Consider the following 15,889-nt stretch of genomic DNA (forward strand, 5'->3'; position numbering starts at 1 on the left):
AGACAGAAGTTGTAGGTCAACATCTAAAGCACAGACAGTCTCTAAATCCCTATAACTGGATAATATATGAAGATGTCAGGAAACTCTAAAGATTACACAGTGGTATTTTACCTCCCTCTCTTCTTATGCACTGGTTCCCTTAGTTCTATCCAAGATCGATTCTCAAAAAGTTCCCTTAAACCTTTCTTTTCATTCAGATTTTAGCTTGGCGGGTTTACATGGATAATTTGTTAATTAAACAAGCATTTATTGAACTCTACACTGGGCAGCCTTCTGGCTGATGCAGCAAAAAAATGGATGCCCTTCTCTTGAGGAACTTATATTCTCATCAGTTGGGATAAGGAATAAACAAATGATTATGTAATGTGTGAGAAGGTGCTATGAAGAAAAAAATAAAATGATAAAAGAGTAAAGAGTGATTGAGGGCAGAGGCATCAGGGAAGGCTTCTTTAAGAAGGTGACAGCTGAAAAAAAAAAAAAAAGAAGGTGACAGCTGAGAAAATTCCTCAAGGAAGTGGGGGAAGGAGCCATGGGGATATCTGAGCAGAGGGAATGGCAGGTGCAAAAGCTGTGAGCTGAGATTCTACTTACCAGGTTCAAGGAAGAGGAGGAGGACAGTGTGGCTAGAGTTGATGGAGCAAAAGGGGAAAAGCTAGAAGATGAAGCCAGGGAAGTGGGGAGTCCAGATCATACAGTACTGCTGCTTTTAGCATGAAGAGCCATGGACAGTTTTGAGGTTATCATGTGACTTAACCTTTGAAAGCTTCCTCAGGTTACTGGAGAAAACAGAGGGTAGAAGAGCAAGGGGGTGGCGGGGTGGGAGAGTTGGCAGGGGAGATCAGGTAGAAGGTCAGAGACCATAACTATTGCACATGAGAAATGCTGGTGGTAGCAGTGGTGGTGGTGAGATGTGACTAGGTTCTAAACACGTTTTGAAAAAATAATTTTAATAAAACTCCTTTATGTTCATCACAACACATTCCTCTTTAAACCCAGTCCAAAGCCCACCTCCTCAAGAAAAGGCATTATATAACTCTGTCATCTCCTAGCCACTCATACAATCCCTCTCCTCTTCCTTTATCTATACTGGTAGTTGCTTCTTTTTACTTACACAGAATAAAGGTCACCATTGTCTCAGCCTAATGGAAACATAGGGATCATTAAGTTGCCAAATGACACAACATGGCTACTTCCTAAGAAATGACAGTGGAGCAGGCTTAAAGGCTGATAGATCTAGAAAACTTAGAGGAACTGGGGCACCTGGCTAGCTCAGTCGGTGGAGAAAGTGACTCTTGATCTCAGGGTTGTAAGTTGGAGCCCCATGTTGGGTGTAGAGAGTACTTAAAAATCAAAAAAGAAAAAAAAAATCTAAAACAAAAACATAAAACAAACTTAGAGGAACGAATTCCTGTTTGTTCAGGCCCTCCCTTCTGAAACCATCTCCTCACTGTGAGGTGAGAGATAACCCTGGGCATGCTGTAAGCTCAGTTCAAACTGATCTTGTGGGTCCTCCAGTGTTTCTCAAATTTTGCATTCAACATAGTGCATGGGCTTTAATTTTCAACTGAGAACTTAACCCATTATATTTAGATAATGGTGTGAACTTCTCATTTATTTCATTACTAGGTTAGAAGACCACAATATACTGGCATTACAGCAATTATGAAAAAACAGATACAGAAAACATTCCATTTTCTCTGGATAAATGTAAAATGTGAGAAAACACACAGAAGGTTCTAGAAAGATATATACAACAGTCTCAGTAGTCACCTCTAGGGAATGAGGTAGGAAGTAGCATGTAAAAGCAGGGTAATTAAAGGAGACTTGGCTTTATAGTAATGTGTCACATACTATTGAGAATTATTGTCTCATTGTATAGTTAATTTTTTAAAGGATCCATGTTAGTTATTTGGCACCTTCGGCATTACTGAATTAGATGGTAGTTATTAATGTGTGAAAAAAAGGTTCATGGAAAATTAATACTTGTATTTCATATTCTACTTCTAACCAAATATTGGAAGTAACTAAAAAAGTTCTTTTTCAAGCTTATATTTTAAGCAAAGAAACATACTTCAATTCATGAGAAGAATACTGGCTCTGCTCACATTCTGGACCTTTGATAATGATGAAAACACATTCTTTAAAAAAACATTCGATAACCTTTATCAGGTTGCATACCCTCTCATCAGGTTCTATACAGGAAGAAAATCTGGCTAAAAGCTTGAGTTAATGGAGTACAGAAGTTGGGCCGAGGAATGAAAAAATGGGGATGATAAGGGCAAGTGGCTGACTCAGTCGGTAGAACATGTGACTCTTGATTTCAGGGTCGTGAGTTCAAGCCCCACGTTGGGTGTAGAGTTTACTTAAAAAAAAATAAATAAATAAGGAAAAAAAGAAAAAGAAAATGGGGATAATAGTAAAACCAGGTTCCTAACCAGGAAGGCCGTAAGAAATCGCAAGGATATAAAACAGCCACTGAAGGATACAAATTTGAGCAGTAGCTAAAGGTAGAGAAATCCAGGCCTTGTACAGTCGTGGTTTCTAGGAGTCCACAGTTTCTAGAAGGTTGCCTGTTATCTTCTTTTCTGTTTAAATTCCCAGTTATGCAATCTTATTTCCTTAGCTCTTCACAGTAGAATCACTTTATCACTTCCAAAAGAAATTTCATCCTACACGAGGCAGAGGACGTTAGGACAGAGAAACAACTAAACAATAATCCCGTACAAGGCAGGGCATGATCATGAGGATGCAGCACTTGGCACGTCCAGCTGACTTACGCAGTGAGGCACTAGGGACCGGCTACAAGTCAGAGAGCCTGTGGGGAGACAGGCTGCTATTTCCTAGAAACTACGAAGAGCATGCAGGGCTTTTTCACTGCGTGGCTCAGCTGTGCCGGGCAACTCCTAGCAGACCTGCAGGTGCCAATGAGCTTCTGTGGCCCGGGCTTGCCTGTGATCGCCGTGGCCACGCTCATTCTGCCCTCCGGACAGGCCCGCTGGCAGCCGACCTAAGGCCGCACGCCCGAAGCTGGAATTCGTAGCTCTGCGCGAGGTGCGGCTTTCTCACACGGGACGACAGCAAGCGAGGCGGCCGCAGACCCTCACGCCTCCCACGCCCACGGCGGCCGAGGCGCGCTGACACGCGGGGCACGCTCCCAGTTCAACCACAGGAGCTCGTGTCACTCGAGACTGTCGAAGCGAATTAGTAGAACTCACCATTTTGTCACCCAAAGGGTTTGCCTGCTACTTCTTGTTTTTATCTCAATTAATTTTGTGTCTGCCGGACTAACACGAATTACCACTTCCATGTCTTGCACTTTTGATTTAAAAATAAAGCTAATTTGGGAGGTGTTTAAAGCTTTATTAATATTTATACGGCCATTAGCGGTGGCGATGAGGTTAGCAAGCTTCTTTTTAAAATTAGAAATTCTCCTTCCAATATGGCCTCTTGGCCCCAACTCCGACCACATCATTTTTAACATTTTTCTTAGGGCACAAAGCAGAATTTCACTGAAGGTCATAGGAAAGTTGGTTTTGGTTTTCCCACCATTTATCTTGCCCATTCTGCTCAGTGAGTCAGATTCGCAAAATACATTTCTTTCTCTGATTTCCTTCAGAAATCCAGAGGCAGCTCTTCTCCCCACAGAAGCGCAGGGGTGCCGGGTAACAGCCAAGCACTACTCTGCACCAGCTGTTTCGCGCCCCCTCCAGGCTGAAAGTAGACTGGGCAAGCGAAAAAAGAAGGGCCCCAGTACTCCAACCCGATACTGAAACACTGACGAAGGGATCATTCCCCAACAGAAAGGATACAAAGGGTGTGACCCATTCCAAATGTGGCCTATGACTCCGTATACTCGGCTGCCAGTTCCGTGACCTCCAAAACAAACAAACAAACAAACAAAACCAATGCTTTTAGCATTTTAGGGCAACAGCAGAAAACTCAGCAGGAGATGTGACCATCTACTGGGAGTAACAAGTGCTGCCCAAGAATTACAACGGGACAGATAAAAGTAATTGGACTGTGTTGAGAGAAACAAACTTTGAGGAAAAGCCAGCACTGCAGCAGTTTTATAAGGGTATGAAGCTATACGGCACCTTTCTTCAATTCTTATCCCAACTCTTCCACTTCCTAGACGTGTGATCTCAGGCCCGGGATCTGGGCACTCTGTCTTAACTTCCTCATTTGGAGAGTGGGGATAATATGACCACTGCCCATGGAAGTTTCGTGAGTACCGAAGAGTTAATGGAAGAGAACATTCAGCACGGTGCCAACACCCATTCAGTGCATCCTAAACACTTGCTGAATGGTAACGTTTGGACAAGCGAAGTCAAACATTAAAGTGAGTAGCAAATAAGAGACAATCCACCTTAAAATGACAGTACCTGTAAGCTATTTCTACAGACAACTATAGAACTAAACAAAATGGAGAAGTGCAGTTTGAAACACAGGAGTTTTAATGGTTTTCTCTCCTGCTTAAAAAAGGAGCAGGGGAGGTACACCTGGGTGGCTCAGTCCATTCCGGGGTCATGATCTTGGGGTTGCGGGATCTAGTCCTTTGGTGGGCTCTGAGCTCAGGGGGGAGTCTGCTGGAGATTCTCTCTCTTCTTCTGCCCCTCCCCCTGCTCATGCTCTCTCTCTCAAATAAGTCTTAAAAAAGGAGGGTATTTCAAGGGTAACTAAAACTACTTGATCTCTAAGGGCGACGTGGCTACTGTGTTTAATAATAACTGATTTGCCAATAATGCACATGTGTTAACCTGACATCTTCCAAGTATTGCTCAGAGCAGTGTTGGCCAGTAAGGTAGCCACTGGCTATACCCGGCTACTGAGCATGTGAAATGTGGCTGGTCCAAACTGGACTGTGCTGTGAGCGCAAAAACACATTGCATATCACAGTGCATGTCATTTTGCAAAGACTTCGAAAATGTAACATCTCATTAAGAATTGTTAACACTGGGCACCTCCGCCTCCGCCGCGGCTCGTGGTCGTCCCGCCATGGCACTGTCGCGGGGACTGCCCCGGGAGCTGGCCGAGGCCGTGGCCAGGGGCCGGGTGCTGGTGGTGGGTGCCGCCGGGTGGCATCAGCTGCGAGCTCCTCAAGAACCTTGTGTTCACCGGCTTCTCCCACATCGACCTGATTGATCTGGATACTATCGATGTGAGCAACCTCAACAGGCAGTTTTTGTTTCAAAAGAAACATGTTGGAAGATCAAAGGCCCAGGTTGCCAAAGAAAGTGTACTGCAGTTTTACCCAAAAGCTAATATCATAGCCTACCATGACAGCATCATGAACCCTGACTATAATGTGGAATTTTTTCGACAATTTATATTGGTTTTGAATGCTTTAGATAACAGAGCTGCCCGCAACCATGTTAATAGGATGTGTCTGGCAGCTGATGTTCCTCTTATTGAGAGTGGAACTGCTGGTTACCTTGGGCAAGTAACTACCATCAAAAAGGGTGTAACTGAGTGTTATGAATGTCATCCCAAACCTACCCAGAGAACTTTCCCTGGCTGTACAATTCGTAACACCCCTTCTGAACCTATTCATTGCTTCGTTTGGGCAAAGTATTTGTTCAACCAGTTGTTTGGGGAAGAAGATGCTGATCAAGAAGTATCCCCTGACAGAGCTGACCCTGAAGCTTCCTGGGAACCAATGGAAGCTGAAGCCAGAGCCAGAGCATCTAACGAAGATGGTGACATTAAACGTATTTCCACTAAGGAATGGGCTAAATCAACTGGGTATGATCCGGTTAAACTTTTTACGAAGCTTTTTAAAGATGATATCCGGTATCTGTTGACAATGGACAAACTGTGGCGGAAAAGGAAACCTCCGGTTCCGTTGGACTGGGCTGAAGTACAAAGTCAAGGAGAAGAAACCAATGCAACAGATCAACAAAATGAACTGCAGTTAGGTCTGAAAGACCAGCAAGTTCTAGATGTAAAGAGCTATGCATGTCTTTTTTCAAAGAGCATTGAGACTTTGAGAGTTCATTTAGCAGAAAAAGGGGATGGAGCTGAGCTCATATGGGACAAGGATGACCCATCTGCAGTGGATTTTGTCACCTCTGCTGCGAACCTCAGGATGCATATTTTCAGTATGAATATGAAGAGCAGATTTGATATAAAATCAATGGCAGGGAACATTATTCCTGCTATCGCTACTACTAATGCAGTGATTGCTGGGTTAATAGTATTGGAAGGATTGAAGATTTTATCAGGAAAAATAGACCAGTGTAGAACAATTTTTTTGAATAAACAACCAAACCCAAGAAAGAAGCTTCTTGTGCCTTGTGCACTGGATCGTCCTAACCCTAATTGTTACGTATGTGCCAGCAAGCCAGAGGTGACTGTTCGGCTGAATGTCCACAGAGTGACTGTTCTCACATTACAGGATAAGATAGTGAAAGAAAAATTTGCTATGGTAGCACCAGATGTCCAAATTGAAGATGGGAAAGGAACAATCCTAATATCTTCAGAAGAGGGAGAGACAGAAGCTAATAATCACAAAAAGCTGTCAGAATTTGGAATTAGAAATGGCAGCCGGCTTCAAGCAGATGACTTCCTTCAGGACCACACTTTATTGATCAACATCCTTCATAGTGAGAACCTAGGGAAGGATGTTGAATTTGAAGTTGTTGGTGATGCCCCAGAAAAAGAGAGGCCCAAACAAGCTGAAGATGCTGCCAAAAGCATAACCAATGGCAGTGACGATGGAGCTCAGCCTTCCACATCACTGCACAAGAGCAAGATGATGTGTTCATAGTTGATTCAGATGAAGAAGGTCCTTCAAATAATGCTGACATCAGTGAAGAAGAGAGAAGTCGCAAGAGGAAATTAGATGAGAAAGAGAATGTCAGTGCAAAGAGGTCCCGCACAGAACAGACGGAAGAGCTTGATGATGTTATAGCATTAGATTGAACAGAAATGCTTTTTTTTTTTTTAAAGATTTTATTTATTTATTTGACAGAGAGAGACACTGCGAAAGAGGGAACACAAGCAGAAGGAGTGGGAGAGGGAGAAGCAGGCCTCCCGTGGAGCAGGGAGCCCGATGTGGGACTCGATCCCAGGACCCTGGGATCATGACCTGAGCTGAAGGTAGACACTTAACCATCTGAGCCACCCAGGCACCCCGAACAGAAATGCTTCTAAACAGAACCCTCTTACTGGGCAGAACCAGGTTATTTGTTATGTTCTTTGTTCCAAAGGGAAAAAATTGACACCAGTGACTTGAAGATGATTCTGCTCCCTTTGAAAGCAAGCATTCATTTTGCTAGAACAATTAGAAACACTGCGGTATGCTGTATTGAAAGTAGGAATATAGTTTTAAAGCCCTTTGAACAAAGTGTGTGCATAACCAGTCATGAGATGAAACAACACGATGCATGTTGCCTTTTTAATGTAAATACCCTTAGGTATCATTTAACAGTTTTAAAATATTGTCGTTTCGTAAAGTTGATACCTGGTTATAAATATTATGCCTTTATTTTTGGTTAGAAGAAGAATTATTTTTAGCCTAGATCTAACCATTTTCATACTCTTAACTGACTGAAACAGATTCAAAGAAGTATCAAGTGCTATGCATTGAAATGTGTTTTTAAATGTTAACTGGCACTATGTATATTAATGTAAAACAATGTTAATTTACTCAAGTTTTTAGCTTGTACTGCCTGGTATGTCTGTGTAAGAAGCCAGTTTTTGTCTATTGTTACGGTTTCAGGTTATTTATATTTGATGTTTTGTAGAACTCAAATACGACTATACTGTACTTATGGACCAAATAAATGGCATCTGCATAAAAAAAAAAGAATTGTTAACACTGATTACTTGCAGAAATTATAATGTTTGGAAGTACTGAGCTAACTAAAATGGAATACTAAAATGTCACCTATTCTCTTTTATTTATTTTAATGTGGCTACTAGAAAATTTAAACTACTTATATGACTCACATTTGTGGTCCACATCTATTTTTGGACCATGCTGGCTTAGATCAAGAAAAAGAAGCCATGCTGTTCTTGTTATTACAACTTCTAACCATCAGTTATTGAGTACTTATTCTGCTACATGTTTTAAAACATTATTTCTAAATATCACAATAGCTCTGTGTAATAAACTGTTTCCTCTCTTTTTATGGATGAGGAGAAGGTTTCAGAGCGTATACTGCCTCAAATCACAAAGCTAGTAGTGTTCAGAGCAGGAATGAATCCACATCTCTCTGATTCCAAAGCCTGGGAGCTCTCTCCTGTACCAGAGGATGTGTGGAATTAGAGGCACATCAGGGGAAAGGGGGCCTTCCAGGAGCAAAAGGGAGCCCAGCCCTTCCCCAGCAGGGCACCTTGCAGGATGTGTAAACCCTCTAGTCTTATAAGTGCACAGACTTTCAGAGAGTTTAGAGACAACTTGGGTAGAGCTTTATCTCCCAGGAACAGAGCCACTCTTGGTTCCATTTTACCTAAGCAGAAGCCTCCATACGTTAACAGAAAAATTAGGAAAAGAATTCACAGGCAACACAGCGCACACTTTAAAAGTAAATTTTAAAGTGGAAAATATGCACAAAGACGTTATTTGTCATGTCATCATAAAAAATTCAATAGGGGGCTAATTAAAAAGTGATAATTTTGATACCTAGTTAACAGGAGAGAATGCTTAGATGTTACAGGACATAAAAATTGGAATATGGCATCATGCACACCCTTTATTATAACTCTGTTAAAGGACCTCTATGTATGTGAAAAACTGACTGGAACACTTTCATTGATAATAGCTTCCTATTAGGGCAATTCTCAAATGGTGGAGAGGCAGTTTTATCCCCAGGGGACAGGTGGCAAATTGGGAGGTGTTTTCAGTTTTTCAGTTTTCAAAGCTCAGGGGGTGCTACAGGTCTGCCTCTAAACACCCTACAATATCCAAGATGACCCCCCAAAGAACGGCTTCTCCAGCCACAAATGTCAATAGCGCAGAGACTGTAAAATCCCGTGTTAGGATAATGGGATTATAAATTTGTTTCTATTCTACTTTCCATATTTTTATAATGTTTTGTTTTACAATATAAATGCAAAAAATTACTGAAAAAGAGTAGCACAGAAACGAAACCATAATCGCCAACAGAGATGGTTATGATAAACATGGGTGATGGTTACGGGATGTTGAAGTCAGATCTACTAAAGATATTCCTTTTAAATATTTTAGATTTACTGAAAACTACAACCAAAAAGAATGTATGTAAATTACTTATAGATTAAAATTTGATCACGTTTGCTCAATCACTACTTGCAGTCGGAATGATTGATTCAACATCTAACAGGAAATTGGCACTCTTTCCTCTGTTGGGATAGCATTTGCTAAACATCAAAATATTTTTCTCACTCCTCTGAGGAAATAGTATTTCATGGGTGTTATTGTTACTAAGATTTGAAAATATATGCTATTTACACTGCATTTTAGGAAGAGATGAGAAGAGAGATTTTTCCTGACAATTTTCTCCGGTATTTGCATCACTGCAGTGAAAAATAGAAGCATAAAACGTACACTTGTGTAACAGCTGTTTAAAAAGTACGTGTTACTTGTGAACTAAACTACGTGTACTAACAGATGATCTGATTAGAGATTTCACAAAAGTAGGGATATACGTCTTGCTTGCAGGCATGAGAGAGTGCATCTGCAAGCTGTTTATGTACTCACCTTTTTCCTAGTTCATTTACATCAAAATGGAGATTTTAAAATAAAAAGCTACCACGTTAATACCTATTTAAATACATTTACTGATGCTAGGAAGGTCTAATCACGGTGTATCCAATGTTTATGCCACAGCATTTGACCACAGAAAACTCAAGTGTTTTTACTTAATATGCAGAGCAATGGACAATTCAGTGTTTTCCTGGAGCAATAACCACGGCCTCTGTCATCTCCAGCAAACTGCACATGGTCTGCCCTACGGTAGAAGTAAGTACTACGTGAATAAATGAACATTTATAAAATCACTCCCTGTGCCAGCCAGGGTTGTGTCAGATCTTCTCACAGAAGTCACCCATACTTTAGTTCCCTTTCTGAAGTGTCCCTCATACAGTCACCACCAAAACTCACCTCTATGCCCTCAGAGCAGGTGCCACGTACCACCACCGTAGTACTTAGTCATTCGCGGGTGACTTTTATATCTATGTCTTCCCCTAAAGTGTAAGGGCCATGTCTTGACACTGGTCTCTGATGTTATCGTCAATACAGGCCTAGAGGATAAGGAAACGATGGCTCCGAGAACTTGCCTACCATCCCCCCAGTTAAAGAGCAGTAGACTTAAGACCTGAACCAAGGACATCTCACTCCATACTATCTTCTTGCCATTTTATCAAACTCTAGCGAAAACAAGAGCAGAGGTAGACTCTGCGAAGAGAAATTTATGAAGTAAAACAAAATAAGAAGGTTTAGATGTTCAGGATCTAGAGATCAGATGCAACTAGTGGATTCTATGGCATTGACACTGACACTGAGAAACAGAAAATACAATTCAATAAAATGATACAGACAATTCCACGTACGTCCAAAATAGTCTCTAGAAAGTCAATTCTTCCCCACATTTAAGGAAAATCAGCCATTCCCATTTGGGCCATTCTAAGTGAACTTCATGAGGAGACAGATTATGTCTTTTGTCTGTTTCTGTATCTCGAATTCATAACTTGTTGGAAGAATGAATGACTACACAACATTGGTCCCAGTTCTATAGAGTGACTTGAACAGGTAGGCCAGGTAAGATAAATCCTATAATAGGCAGCAAACTGTCAGACGAGGGCATTAGCCTAAACAAAGCAGACAAGAGATCCTGAGGTATATTTATCTTAATTGCAATTTCCCAAGGACAAAAGATGGAAATGTTTATCAGGACCGTGCCAGCTCATTGTTACGACATCCTGGACAGGCTCTTCTTAAGGCTGATGTGTTAATACTGATACTGCTGGAGACAGTAATTAGTTAAATGGGGTCCTGGAGCTACACCCCCTGGTTTCTAGCTCCGCTCTGCCACTTCCTAGCTGTGTGACTTCAGGTAACTTACCACCCTCATCTGTAAAGGCAGGCCAGTAATGGTGCTCACCTCATCTTTTTGTTAAATTAAATGCAAGCCAAGTAAAGCAGTCAGAACACTACCTAGCACAATATACAGTCTTAATACATATTTGCTATAATTACTATTGTTGTTGTCATGGTTGTTTCCAAAATGCTGTATTAATATATAATTTATTTTAAAGAATCATGGGCTTCTGTGAGATAACATGACATTCACAAAATTACTGAAAGTAAAAAAAAAAAAAATTAAGTTCTCTGAGTTTGGATGAATCTAGTAATTTGGGAAATTTCTATTAATTCAGAATTAATCAGGAAAAGCCAAAAATAGATGGGGGTAGTAATAACAATAGTAATAGTAATTCTCCCTCTAAAAACATAATTGTATGATTACATACGTATATGTGTGTTAAAAAAACTATCTGTAATATACCAATAAACGTTTTAATCATAAAAAATGATTGGCAGCTTGTAGAAGATAGAGCTTGAACATTTCAAATTTGCAAACAAGAATTGCAAATCATTCACAGAAGATTCCAAGTTGACAAGTGAGCTCAGGCAGGGTAAATAACAGTTACAGTTTAGTCTCAATCAGATTTGTTTCTTTTCAAATGCATACTCTGTTTTCAAAACCAGACCCAAGCTGCAGCGCTCAAAGTGAGAAACCTGGAAATCTTATGGGCCTCTGCGCTTGTTTGGTGCGCCAGCATTCAGAACCTCGTGCTGAACTGTGCAGGGGAAAGTGGCAGCTGATGAGAAGAGCTACACATTGCCTACGGTAATATTAAAGAGATCCCCCTCCAAGAATGCCCCTGACCCCTCTCATCTTTGCCAGGGCATTTGAACGGACTCTGAGCCAGTTTTCGTCCTAATACTATAGGTTGCAGGATACATCTTTTTATTTATTTTTATTTTATTATCTTCTTTTTGATTTTTTTAGGACACATCTTTTTAAAGCATACTGCAGACGCGATAGGCTGGCTAGGAGCAGTCTGGTCACTAGCACAACGGTTCCCCATCATCAGTTCTACCATCTGTGCTCTGAGTTCTCGCCACACATGGGCTTAAACAGACTTTGAACTGGCCAAGGTCACTGCGCAGCCAGCCTCCACAGATGGGGACAGTGTGAAAAACCTAATTGCAGCTGTGGACAAACACAAACAAGGACACACATGGTTGACAACACTCCTGTCTAGACATGATAGTGGCTCAGTGTCACCGAGTACAAAAAACAAGGACATGGTTTCAAGGTAACTATCTCTCAGGGATAGTTACAATCATTAAGGAAATGCTATTGTCATGAGGTCTAAATTTCTCCACAGTGATTTTTAAGTATCAATAAAAAGCGATAATAGAGAAGCAGTATTTCCTATCATACATACATTTTCTCCAGAAAATTTCTCTATAGAATTTCTCCGGAAAAGAATGCCTTTCTTCAGCAAAAAAGATAGGGCTTGGCAATCAGTACAGCTCCATAACTCACGTGAAGAAAAGTCACAAATGTCACCAGCACTTAGCATAAAAGATACTGAGGTAATGAATGAAATAAAAGCATCCTCTTTTCTCTTATTTATTTCATCCCGTATCGGGATTTCTGTTTCGCACTTGTTTTCTAAAATGAATTACTTCATCAGAAATGTTACTCACGGTGGCTTTGACGACATTTATTGGGTACAAATACCTTCCATTCCATGCTCCCAAGAAACTCAGCAAAATGGAATCACACACTGAAGTTGGTATCCTAGATTTTCCCCCTTGAAATGCAGAGCGCCCCAGAGAATCTGGATTGTCAGTGTCTTTTCTAGATACTCAAGTCTGGTCACTTAGGTTTAATGCCAAACTGGATGTGCGTTACTTTTTGAAAAGTTGTTAAATTTAAAATAAGTTATCAAGCCAGTGCTATTTCAAAAGACTGTTGATAAAAAAGAACCTTTAACTGTAACCATCCTGAACAGACAGTTGATTATAGAAAGACATGTCAGTGCACATATGGCAGCCGGGTAAATTATGCACATCTGGATTACTTTTGGCAAGAAACACAGCTAAGTGTCTAAAGCCAAGTTTAGCAATCTGTCACTAACAATATGTACATTTATTTTAAAATGTCAAGGGCTCAAAGTCATATTTTCTATTTCTTCATAAACTTTCCAGCTCTTCGTAAGACAGCAAACAGGTGACAAAATGCATTGCCCAAACTGCCAAAGGCTGTATAAATAAGGGGTAATTTTGAACTTCTCACCACATATACGAGAAGACTTAAACACTGAAGGAAACTCCCGTGTTGGTGTGATGTACTAAATCTAAAGCTCAAGTAAAAGTGTTAACATTTTACTTCAGAAGATGGCTGAAAAATGCTTTCATATAAAAATATGGCAACCCCTACATGGAATCAACAATGTCACATCCTGGGTAAAGCAAACGGGAATAGTCTGATGGTGTCAGTATAAGTATATATAAGTAGATGAAAGGAAAAGACCAACGACTCTGTGATCCTCCCAGATTAAATTTCCTTTTTCCTACTGCCAATTACTGACATCATTTAAACCCTAAAGAAACATTTTTCCACCTTCTTGTCCCCCTTGATTAAAAGAAAAGCCAAGAGACATGAAGGTGGCTCAAACTAGCAGGAACAAGAAACCTTACAACTGGCTGGCTGAATATCAGCCAGGTGGGAATGTAGCACTCACTGCCTGTAAGCACAGAACTCATCTCGACTCCTGGGCCTCTCACGAGTTACTCTAACATTCCAGCTTCTTAAGAGCTTCAGTAGGAATGCCAAGATACATCCCGGAGACTGGGTGGGGCCTCATCATTCCAGGTGTTGCCTTCCAGTCTCCTTTGCTCTGGCAGCAGAGAAAAACCAGAGTGGAACTATTTTATTCCTAAGGTGCTAATTTGAATATTCACACCATGTCAGCCTCTCTTCCAGCTCACTAATTTGGCAATTTTACTGTTGATTAGGATCTTTACTACATGCCCAATCTCCATGTGAAAAAAAAAAAATCCTATGTCTGTAAATTGTATAAATATTGGTATTCAGACACCAGGTCGACTGCTCACAATCTGAGCCTCATCTATGGACTGAGGATGATGACGGCACCTACCTCACTGTGTGGTTGTGAAATGTTTGCTAAGATCATTATTATTCCTTTTCTCCTCCTTAACATGACGGACTAGGAGTAACACAGTTCATAAACCACAGATTGCCCAAAAAGTGCTGTGAATTCAACAAAGTTTAAAAACAACTGAGAAGAAGGGGAGAATAAAAAAGAAAGTAAGGATCAAAATAGGAAATGACATTCTGTCAACTTCTAATTTGTATTTACTTTTGTAAAGTTTGATGCATAAGAGCACTGAAATCTGTATGAGCTTAAATGTCCTTCCCCAACCAGACAGATAAGACAAATTGCTATGGTGTTAAGGCACAAGTTTTCAGAGCTGTTAGTTTCTACCACTCACCAATTCAAGGGGATTTTAATTTAATGGTCTTAGAGGTACAGAGTAAAATATACCTGTTTTCTTCTTCATTGTGATCTTCTCTATTTGACTGTATAGCTTTATTTTAAAATTATGCCTGGTACAATAACTCTCAAATGAAAGTTATGTATAAGCAGATAAAAGGTAAAAAGAATTTTAAATTAACCTGAGTCCATTTGCCCATATTCACCATCCAATGTCCCAATGGTAGCAATCCTCACAAAGTCTCCATGTTTTTAGTCTCTTATTCCTTACATCCCTGGGGGTTTTTGTCCTCGTGGGACACAAAAGGTCTAGAAACAGAAATTCAGCGCATCAGAGAAGTGGAACTTTAAGTACCAGAAGATTCCAAGATCTACCAAGCTGAAGAGAAACACTGACAAAAACCCAATGCAAACCTGACAGAATGATTCTTAGCACTGAAAACAGAAGGACAAGAAAAGCCATGGCTTGCCAAACTACCTTTTTGCTTTAAATAATTCAAGTCTTCTGGCCCAGAGAAGCTCTTAATTTAGATGGCAAAAATCAATATTGGCTCATGATCTTTGCCAAGTTAGGGAGAATAAATACAAGGAATTCTTCCAACCCTAGGATTCTGTTACTGTCACCAGCCAAATAAGGAACTTGAAGAAACTGATGTGTTCTTCCCCAAGCAGACATAAAGCTTCTTCATATGGACTTATATGAAGTTTTAGCTAACACTGTTTTTTTTAAAATATAGTTGGCATAAAATGTTACATTAGTTTAAGGTGTACAACAAAGCGATCCCACAAATCTATACATTATGCTATGCTCATCAGAAGTATAGCTACCATCTATCACCATATAATGTTATTCTAATGCCACTGACTATATTCCCTATGCTGTATCTTTTATCGCCATGACTTACTCCTTCCATAACTAGAAGCCTGTATCTCCCACTCCCCTCCACCCATTTTTGTCCATCCTCCCCCCACCTCTCCTGGCAACCCTCAGTTTGTCCTCTGTATTTATGGGTCTGTCTCTGCTTTTTATTTTTATAGACTGAATGTATAAGAGAAATCACACTATTTGTCTCTTTGACTTATTTCACTTATCATAATAATCCATCCATGTTCACAAATGGCAAGATCTCATTCTTTTTAATATTCCAGTGTATGTGTGTGTACACAGACACCTCATCTTCTTTATCCCTTCATCTATCAATGGACACTTGGGTTGCTTCCATAACTTGGTTACTGTAAATAATACTGCAATAAACAGAGGGGTGCATATGTTTTTTCAAATTTAATACTATTTTTCTGGAGTCTTCTATAATGGTCATTTAAGATCTTATTCACAAGACAGCCAAAATCAAAAACAAAAAACAGAAGTTAAAAC

General features: G+C 40.3%; 1 protein-coding gene and 1 pseudogene across 3 annotated transcripts in view; one reads left to right on the forward strand and one right to left on the reverse strand.

Annotated features, from left to right (window-relative positions):
* The window catches only part of LOC118006785 (ADP-ribosylation factor-like protein 15), a 400,787-nt gene that overhangs the window by 154,071 nt on the left and 230,827 nt on the right, over positions 1-15,889 (reverse strand). The window lies entirely within an intron of this gene.
* Positions 4,996-7,798, forward strand: LOC118006784 (annotated as a pseudogene). Its single transcript, XR_004678183.1, has 2 exons — positions 4,996-6,927; positions 7,143-7,798. The product of XR_004678183.1 is annotated as an SUMO-activating enzyme subunit 2-like (transcript).

The sequence above is a fragment of the Mirounga leonina genome, unplaced genomic scaffold, assembly GCF_011800145.1.
Source record: "Mirounga leonina isolate KUSES-001 unplaced genomic scaffold, KU_Mleo_1.0 Mir_99, whole genome shotgun sequence".
NCBI classification, from domain to species: Eukaryota; Metazoa; Chordata; class Mammalia; order Carnivora; family Phocidae; genus Mirounga; species Mirounga leonina.